Source organism: Trachypithecus francoisi, unplaced genomic scaffold (genome assembly GCF_009764315.1).
Source record: "Trachypithecus francoisi isolate TF-2019V2 unplaced genomic scaffold, Tfra_2.0 Lachesis_group1, whole genome shotgun sequence".
NCBI classification, from domain to species: domain Eukaryota; kingdom Metazoa; phylum Chordata; class Mammalia; order Primates; family Cercopithecidae; genus Trachypithecus; species Trachypithecus francoisi.
Genome location: NW_022681454.1, coordinates 58775991 through 58785570, shown reverse-complemented (window position 1 = coordinate 58785570; position 9580 = coordinate 58775991). Strand labels below are relative to the sequence as shown.

The following is a 9580-nucleotide window of genomic DNA, read 5'->3' as shown; positions in this document are numbered from 1 at the left end:
GTGGATTACGTCAAGGTGGTTGAAAGCGTTGTTCAAATAATCTATGTTGTATTGATGCTTTTATCTAGTTCTATCAATTGCTAAGAGAGAGTGTTAAAATCTCAAACTGTGGTTGTAAAATTATTTATGTGTTCCTTTTAGTTCTCTCAAATTTTGCTTCATGTGTTTTGAATCTCTGTTATGAAGTGCATATAGATTTCTGATTATTATGTCTTCTGATATATTTGACCTTTTGGTCTTTACATAATCTCCCTCTTTATCTCTGATAATACTCTTTTACTTGGCATCTACTTTATCTGCTAAAAAATATTAAAAAATAGTTATCTTCAGGTATTTTATACTTATTGTTTGTATAGTATATTTTTTCCAACTAATTATTTGGAACCTATCTGTCTCATATTTAAAGTATCTTATAGACAGCATGTAGTTTGGTCTTGTGTCTTCGCTTTTTAGTTCAGTGTAATGATTTCTACCTTTAAATTGGAGTGTTTAGTCAGTTTACACTGAGTATGATTATTGATACATTTGAATTTAAATCTACCATTTCCTTTTGTTAGTGTGTTTGTCCTAGAGAGAATCAGAACATGCCATCCCAAAATATGCCACTTTATTATATATATAATTTGAGCCGAAGGCAATTGAAAGTCAGCAGATGCAGAAAGAAAATTTCTCAGAGCAGAGCTTTCCTTATCTGACCAAAAGCAAAAACTTCTGAGAAATGAGAACTACCGTAAATCCTCTCTCCAGAAGAGTTTTATGACCCTGAAGAAGATGGAAAGAGCATATTCATACTTGTATATACAAACTTTCAGGGTCTCACTCTGTCACCCAGGCTGGAATGCAGTGGCACAGTCATGATTCACTGAAGCAAAATTTCTGAGCTACAAGCAATCCTCCCATCTCAGCCCATTCCCACTCCCATCACTGGGATTACAGTCATGAGCTACCCACTGAGGCAGGCAATTATCACAAACTTTTAATCTCCTAGAAACCCACTTGTGTTTCTTAAGGAAAACCATCTGCTTTTCTCACAGAAGGCTTTTCCTCCCCTTCCCTTTTTTCTACTAAGTTATGTATGAAGTCTTTAACAATTTAATGAGATTTTTGCTGGCTTCTGTAAGCATAACATTTTTCTCTTATTTATCTGTTTTTTGTCAGTTTAATTCGTAAGTTCTAGCTACTGAATTTGGGAAGATAGAAGAAAAGTTTTTTCCCTCCTACACTATTTTTTGTTCCTTCATTTTTGTTGTTGTTGTTGTTATTGTTATTTTCTTCCTTTTTGAGGGGGTGAGAGAGGAAATTAATAGAAGTTCTTTATAATTCCATTTTAAGGTATATCATAATTTTAGCTGTTTCCTCTTGTATTACTTTTCTAGTGGTTGCTCTAGGAAGTACAATATACAACCTTAACTTTTCAATATCTACCTCGAGTTGAAATTGTATAATATCACCTAAAATGTAAGCAACTTAAAATTGTATTGTATCACCTAAAATGTAAGCAACTTGCAATCACCTAGGCTCATTTATCCTCTCTTCTTTTTACATTGCAACATAACAACATAATTTTTGCTTCAAACCATCATATGTACTTTAACGAAATTAGAAGAAAAAATTTGTCTTGTATGTCTACCAGTATTTTCATTTTCATTCTTCTTTCTGAAAAATGTCTCTCTTGATTATCACTTTCCTTCAAGTCTGAAAAGCATTTTTTTTAAACAGTCGGTTAGTACAGATCTGCTAATAACAACTTCTTTCAGTTTTATTTTATCTGAAAATGTCTTTATTTTGCCTTTATTCTGGCTTTATGCTTGAGGGATATTTTGCTGGATATAGAAGTTAGGGTTGTATCGCTTCTCTGCCTTTTGGCTAAGATCAAGTGTAGAATTCAGGGTTGTCAATTTTATTATCTATCTACCTTTTAAAGATCATTATTCTCTTCTGGTTTTTAATGTTCCAGATTAATAATCAGTGATAATTAAAATCATTTTTCCTCTATGTGAAATATATCATTTATTTTTTCCTGTAGCTACTAAGATTTGTTTAAGCTTTAGTTGTCAGAAGTTTAACTATCATGTGCCTAGTTTTTGACTTATCTGTATGTTTTCTGTTTGGAATTTGCTGAGCTTCTTGAATTAGTAGATTTGTGTCCTTCACCAAAAGGAAAAACATTGAGTATTATATATGTATATGTGTTTTCCACTATCTTCTAACCCTCATCCCTTTCTAGGACTCAAGTCACGTGTATGTTAGACTTTTTAAATTGTCATATGCTCCTGAACCTCTGTACATTTCTTAGCAATCTTTTTTTCTCTCTGCCCTTCAGATTAGATCATTTTAAATAGATCTTTCTTCAAGTTCAGCAAGCCTTTCTTCTGCCATTTCCAATCTGCTGATAAGTCCATCTAGTGATTTCTTCCATTTCAGATATTCTGTTTTTCAGTTTCAGAATTTCATTTTTATTCTTTTAAAATACTTTCTATTTCCCTCTGAGATGTCCTATATTTTCATTTGGTATGAGCATATTTTTCTTTACATTTTAAATATATTTATAATAGCCACTTCAAAATTTTTGCCTGCTGATTCTAACATTCTGGTCATCTTGGGATTTCCACTGACTACCTTTCTCTTAAATCTGAGACATATTTTTTTGTTTATTTATTTTTTATTTTTATTTTTATTTTAGATGGAGTCTCACTCTGTCACCCAGGCTGGAGTGCAGTGGTGTGATCTTGGCTCACTGCAACCTCCGCCTCCCGGGTTCAAGCAATTCTCTGCCTCAGCCTCCCGAGTAGCTGGGATTATAGGCACCTCCACCACGCCCAGCTAATTTTTGTATTTTTAGTAAGGATGGGGTTTCACCATATGGGCCAGGCAGGTCTTGAACTCCTGACCTTGTGATCCACCCGCCTCCACCTCCCAAAGTGCTGGGATTAAAGACATGAGCCACTGCACTGGGCCAGTCTTGTTTATTTGTATAGCCCATAATTTTATATGGTATCCTGGACATCAAAAAATGATACATCAAAGAGACTCTCAATTCTCTTATTTTCCCTTAGAGAATATCAATGTGGTATTCTAACAGATAGTTAACTTGACTGAACTCAAGCTCCAAATTCTAATATTCAATTTAGTTCTTTTAGCTTTAGGTGCACTGCTTGGAATCTGCTCTGCACATGCATTCTTCAATGTCACCCAGAAACGTGAGCAGCATTTCTGTGGAGAATTTGTAGCTCCCTTTATGTGACTCACTCCTTTCTAGGATTACCCCCACTCACTTTACAATTGCCAAGGTCCCCCCAAATCTGTCCTGAAGTTAATTAAGCCTATGAGGTTATATAGCTACTGTCTAGGTTTTAGTGGCCCTTGTTTGTTACAGATTGGGATCTGCTCTCAGATTAAAAGCTCCAAAGACAGGAAACTCACTCAGTGCCCTTCCCTTCATTCAAGTGTCAGCCTCCTGTCCCGAGTGTCTGCCTGAGATTATTTCTTTCCCATTATATTCAGGAAATTGCTTATTATATTTATACTCGTTATTTACCTGAAAGTTGGTATTTGTGAAGCAGAACTTACCAGGCCAAGCATGTTGGAACTTTCTGTGACCTATCACTAGAAGCTCACCTCTTCCTACCACTTGCACCCTTACCCAAGACGCCACCATCTTTCACTTGAATTATTATCATATTCCTAAGTGGTGCACAGTTTCTGTTCTCTTCTTCCCATAGGCTATTTTTTTTTTTTTTAATCACAGATGTCAGAGTAACCCCATTTGAGTCATGTCAGCTCAGAATCTTGTAATGTTTTCCTATCTTCCTGAGAGTGAGAGCCAACATCTATAACCTGGCCACAAAGCCCCACACAATCTGGCTCCCAGTAGCAGCTGTGATCTCTTCTCCTGCCACTGCTCCCATGCTCAGTTCACTCCAGGCAGTTACAATGACCACACCACTCTTCTTCAAACACCCCTGATTCACTGCACCCTTGGAGACTGTGCTTGTTCTTCCTGGCTCACGAAATACTTGTTCCCAAGATATTTGCTTGACTCACATCTCCTTCAAATATTTGACCACATAACTTTCCCATTGAATTCTCCGATCATCCTATTTTAATCCTATCTCTTTAGTTTCATACTGCCCACTCTCTTTGCCTAATTTTCATCATCATCATATGTCCTACTTATTTGTTGATATTTTATCTCTGCCAGTTCATGAGAGCATATATCTTTGTCTGTTGATTCATTAAGGCATGCCAAGTGCCTAAAACAGTTTTAGGTATAGAGAAGGCATTTGTAGACTGTTTTGAATATATTAGGTAAGTGGAAGTGCCGAATCTTAATTACCCAAGCATGGGCTTCAGCATCTAGAAAAATTCCTAACACATAATTTTCAATTCAAAAATATCCTTGAATTTGTAAGTGAATAAATCAATAAATGGGTAGCCCAATCATCCTTTCTGGGCTACAAATTCTTCATTTTTTTCTAAGTATCTTGTATTCATGCATAATATTAAAACTTTCTTTCTAGATAACCTAGTGCACTCGTTTAAAGAATCATTTCCTTATTACAGTTGCAATTATCTGACAAAAACATATGTACAAGTGAGTAAATAGGCAGCTGCCTTATCATAGTAATAGATTGTAAACTTCATACATTCTGCCATTAACCAATGTCCTTTGAGTCTCAATAATTTTTTGATGATCTTATGTGTGCCTTATTTTGAGCGAAATTTAATAGACATTAAAATAATCGAAATTCTAGAACCTGAGTTTGGGAGTCAGATGGATTTAGTTAGAATCCTGGTCTGCCCAACCCAAGACAAGGGGCGTGACCTTGGGCTCCCCCCTGCTGAGCATGTGTCTCATCTGTAAAATGAGGGTAATACCTTACCTACCTATTACATTTATTGAAAGAACTGCATACAATAATGTATATAACAAGCCTGATATACAACTGATTTTCAAAAATTTTCTTCCATTTTACTAATTTCCACTCCATTTTTTTGTTTATTTTATTTGTTTGTTTGTTTCATTTCTGCTCTTGGGCATTTAAGCTCTTTTTGTCATTAGCATTAAAGACTAAATCCACAAACTTTATCAAGCTAAGAAAAATCGTCCTCGGAGAGATTAAAGGAAGCTGAATTGCAAAGTCATTACTAGTGATTTCAGCCGATTCCTGCAGGAGCCTAACTTTAGTAGGGTGCCAAAAAAATAAATGTTTGCAAGTCATTAGTTTTGACCGAATAACCTGCTGATGCTCCTAAAAGTTCATCAGCTTTTTTTTTTTTTAAGAAACATAAAAAGCAGCATTATTATTCTGTAGCCAGCCTCTTTAAGGGAAAAACAGATCAAGTAGTGTATGAAGCTTTCTCTAAGAACTGGCTTTGCCCCAAGGAGGTTTCTAGGTAGCTAGACTCTAAATATTTGCTGAATAAATGAAAGAATAAATAAATGTTTGAATTATTTAATTAATATAGTTGCTGAAGCCAATGAGCGTCTCTGTGGTTTTGGTCTTTCAACAGCCACTCAGCAGAAAAGGAGAAATATAGAGACAGCCTGTTGAGCTGGGCAGGGTGTGACTGGTCTTCTAAACTTGGCACTCAAACTGGAAGGCTATGTCACTGTTTTGCTACCTGTTGCCATAGTAATCATGGGTATGGCCACGATACCTGAAGACTAATGTCAAAATTTCCCCCCAGTTTTCTGATTGAGTTTTTCACCTTTAATCTCAAAAATGTTACTCTCCTCTTTTCTTCTTGTCATGCTGACATATATTTGCTTTTATATTTTTCTCAAAAGCAGGTCTGCAGTAGCTAATGAGATACTAGCATACATGAAAAGGAGGAATCCTAGAAGTAATTTCCTTTATGAAAATTATATGTTTCATCTCCCCTTCTTTGTGCTTAACACAATACTTCTTGGTTTAAGAATATCTCTTTCAAATGTTAAGCCAGGTTTCATGAGGATTCTTTCATCGAACTCTATCCTATGTTGACTTAAGATAAGGAATTGAAACGTCATTCCTTAAGACTTGATGTTTTCCTCCTAAGTACATTTCAATTCACGTGACTTCAGAGACTGCCCTTAATAGAACTAACACAAAAGTAAATTCATGAAGTCTGAAATATTACTTACTATAATTCAAATTCCCTTATGCTGTACTTCTTCTAAACGATGCAGTTACCAAAGGCCCAATAGGACTTGTAGGCCTACTATCAAGACTTTTTCAACAGTGACTCCAAGAAAAGAACAATCATGAGAATCTGACATTTTTTTTTCTCAGTTCATGGCATTTATTTTCAATCTTTAGTGCATATGCCTATTTCCTCATTTACAAATTATTAGAAACAATAGTACACACTATGAATTTTTACTAGGAAGAGAACAAGCTAATATATGCAAGATGATTAGAAATGTTAGCCATTACTATTCTGTTTATCTTTATTAAACCAAATGACGTTTTCTATTTTTAATATATTTTCCTATTTCATGGAGAAAAAAGTTCACTGTCGTTTCTGCCCCAAAACCCTCAATCCCAATTCATGACTACACTACTTTCTCTAAACTTTATTGGTAGAATTTAGCTGCTTGTCAAAGTTTCAAACAAACAAGGTTAGGAAGGAAGAGAATAATGTAAGTGGAAGAATTAAAGTAACATAACAAGGACCTAAATTTATTAGTATTGTATTATAAGCTCACAGTATAAAGGATTGTATCATCCATATATTTATTATTCACAGAGTGTACAGCATTGTCTTGTGTATGAATAGTGTGTAAAAAATCTGAATGAAAAAAGAATGATTGAATAAAGGAAATAATAAGTGAATGACAGTTGCCAAGTGCCCTTAAAGCCTTGTAAAATGCTTGTTCAAAGAAAAGTTAGAAATACAGTAATCAAGACTTGGCAATTACCCATATATTGAATTTGTTCAGGTTTTCCTGTGTTCTAGAAGTTATCATACTAATCAGAAACCGTTACATTCATATTTGTGACTCATCAAAATAAAGTCATCAAAGAAAGGAAGATAGAGCAGATAGAGAAACTTTTCTGGCAAATTCTATGACAAATTATGATTGGAGTCTTAGAAGTAGTCCTATATTTTTAAAATTCTAAACTTCAGAACTTTTGAAATAAAACAATCATTTTATTGAAAAATAAAAGAAGGGTTAACAGTGTGCTTTAGATAAAGTTTTTCACATGATCATACTTATTCACTGACAGTTTCATTTTCATACTTGTGCAATACAGAAGGAAATAGAGATACTTGGAAGTGCTCAGCCCGGCGAACAAGCTACAGGATGAAATGGCCCACCCTAGGAACTATCTACTTTACCTAATGGTACACAATGGAAAATAAACCTGTCTTAAAAAGAAAAAATGGGAACATAACAGGTGTTTGGTTGATTCTAGAATAAAATGCAAATTTTGAACAACTGAGATTAAACTTTAGAAATTCAAAGTCTTTCCTACTTTCAATTTCTACCTAGGTTCCCAAAACTTCTCTCCTACAGACCCCCAACCCCCAGCTCCTTACATAGACATTTGCACTTCTCTCTAAGCACTGCTCAAAAGCAGCATTTCTCAAACTTTCTCTGATCAGGATTCACTGAGCTGAAAGGAAAACAAAAGAAAATATGGTCTACTTCCCTGATTCTAGCATTGAAGAAAACTTTGTGATAGTAACAGTTGGGGAGGAACAATTAGAATAGTAGCATTTCAGTAATTACGCAGGAACAAAGCCATCAGGAAAAGTGTAACCTAGGAATAATTCTATACATACATTAAATAATGCAAAAATAGGAGCAACTGAAAACCATAGCTAGCTTAAAACAATCCTAAAATTATAACGAGGTTAGAGAATCTTCTCTGAAAATCTGGGCAATCCCAACAATGTAAGTGTGCGTTAGAAGTTCTTGCTAAGCATTGCTTGGCAGTGGGATTTCTTAGCAGAATATTAAATTAGGATCCTCAAATTTTAGAAGGGTAATTATTTTAATTTGTGAATATCAAATTTTTAAATTATTAATAACACACTTGGAAGATTACTCACAGCTAGGTAATATTTATGTGAACATAAATATAAGCATATATTGAATTCCCAAACTTTTTCCACTCCTAAAAAACTGAGAAACAGACTTTCTGAACTGCTCTTGGGCTTCAGACTATGCTGAGATGAAGCCACAGCTATATTTCAGGGGCTTAGTCACAGATAATATGCATTTTGGTGTCACCTACTGGCATGATGTGACATGACATGGCAGACGTTTATGAGCCAAAGCAATTAAAATGGTAATGATGCATTGTTCTGTGTCAAACACTGCGTCAGGCACAAAAGGTACAGTAGTAAGCAAAATAAACTACTACTTCCAGTATCAGGAGAGACAAATATTAATAAAATAATCACAAAAATAGAGACAAGATGGAATGGTCCTAATCCTAGGGATCAGAGAGTGCTGAGGCTGAAGGCAGGGTCTAAGTTCTCTAGGCAAACAGAGGAAATTGGGAGATGAAGGGGAGCAGACTGGGCAGGGGACTGGACAGGAGGGAGCCTGACGTGTTTGAAGAAGTGAGGGAAGCTATGGTGGCTGGAACCCAGAAAGCTGAAGGGAAAGGAGGGTAGGAGTGGTGAAACATGAAGCTGAAGAGATAATAATAGTAGTTGTAGTAATAAGATGCTCTTTCATGGATAATTCTCTAGCATGGCTTCACAGAGCTCCAACCTGTTCATGCTGAATTTAATTGTATTCAACAGCTACAAAGGACCACACCCTATAGCTTCCATGTTCTCATCCTCAAGGTCATTGGAAAATGTTGTTATCAAAATTAAGGGTGTAGTTCAATAAACTGACAAACTCAAGATTCAGAATTGTTTTTAACAACCAGGAGTTGGGGGTTAAAACAAATCAGTTGAAAGTTAAAAAAAATAATTAAAGTCCTTCATGTAAGATGAAAACAAAAGTATGCAAAAATATGGGAGCAAACTGGCTTATAAAAAAGATACGGAAATTTTAGTTGGCCTTAGGTTCAATATGTGTCAGAAGTGTGAAAAGACACGGAATATTAACTTATGATTTTTTAAAGTATATTTTCTGGATCAATGGAAGTAAGAGTCAAGAGGAGTCTTTGCAGTTCTCCATTCTACATTTTAAGGATTTTGACAAACTAGAAAAAAACGACCTGTGTAATGTAGAGTTTAAATGCATGCCAAATGGGATTCTTAGCTTGAGGGTAAAGGGCCTATGGAAGACATGATACGTTTTTCAAATATTGGAAAACTTGTGATGTAAAAGGACTGAATTCCTCCAGTGTAAAGAATAGAATAAAGGCAAATGGATAGACACTACCAAGGGTGGAAATTACAATGAAAGTTTCTGGAAAACAGTAAGTTTATACAAATATATACTGTTTTAACAATGGTGAGGCACCAGTGGTTGTTATTTCTGAGGCCAGCATCCTATGCAATGTAAAAACCCAAAGATGAATGGAGAAACACAACTCCTGTTTTCTGTTCTACCTGACAGCACAAGTTGCCAATGATGCATTACTCATCAATGACCCCTGGCTTCAAAAGCAAATAGACAATAATG

The 9580-nt window shown here is 35.3% G+C and overlaps 1 pseudogene; it reads left to right on the top strand.

Moving 5' to 3' along the window:
* The first annotated feature begins 1846 nt into the window (after nt 1-1846).
* LOC117086576 lies at nt 1847-1974 on the top strand (annotated as a pseudogene).
* Nucleotides 1975-9580: the final 7606 nt, after the last annotated feature.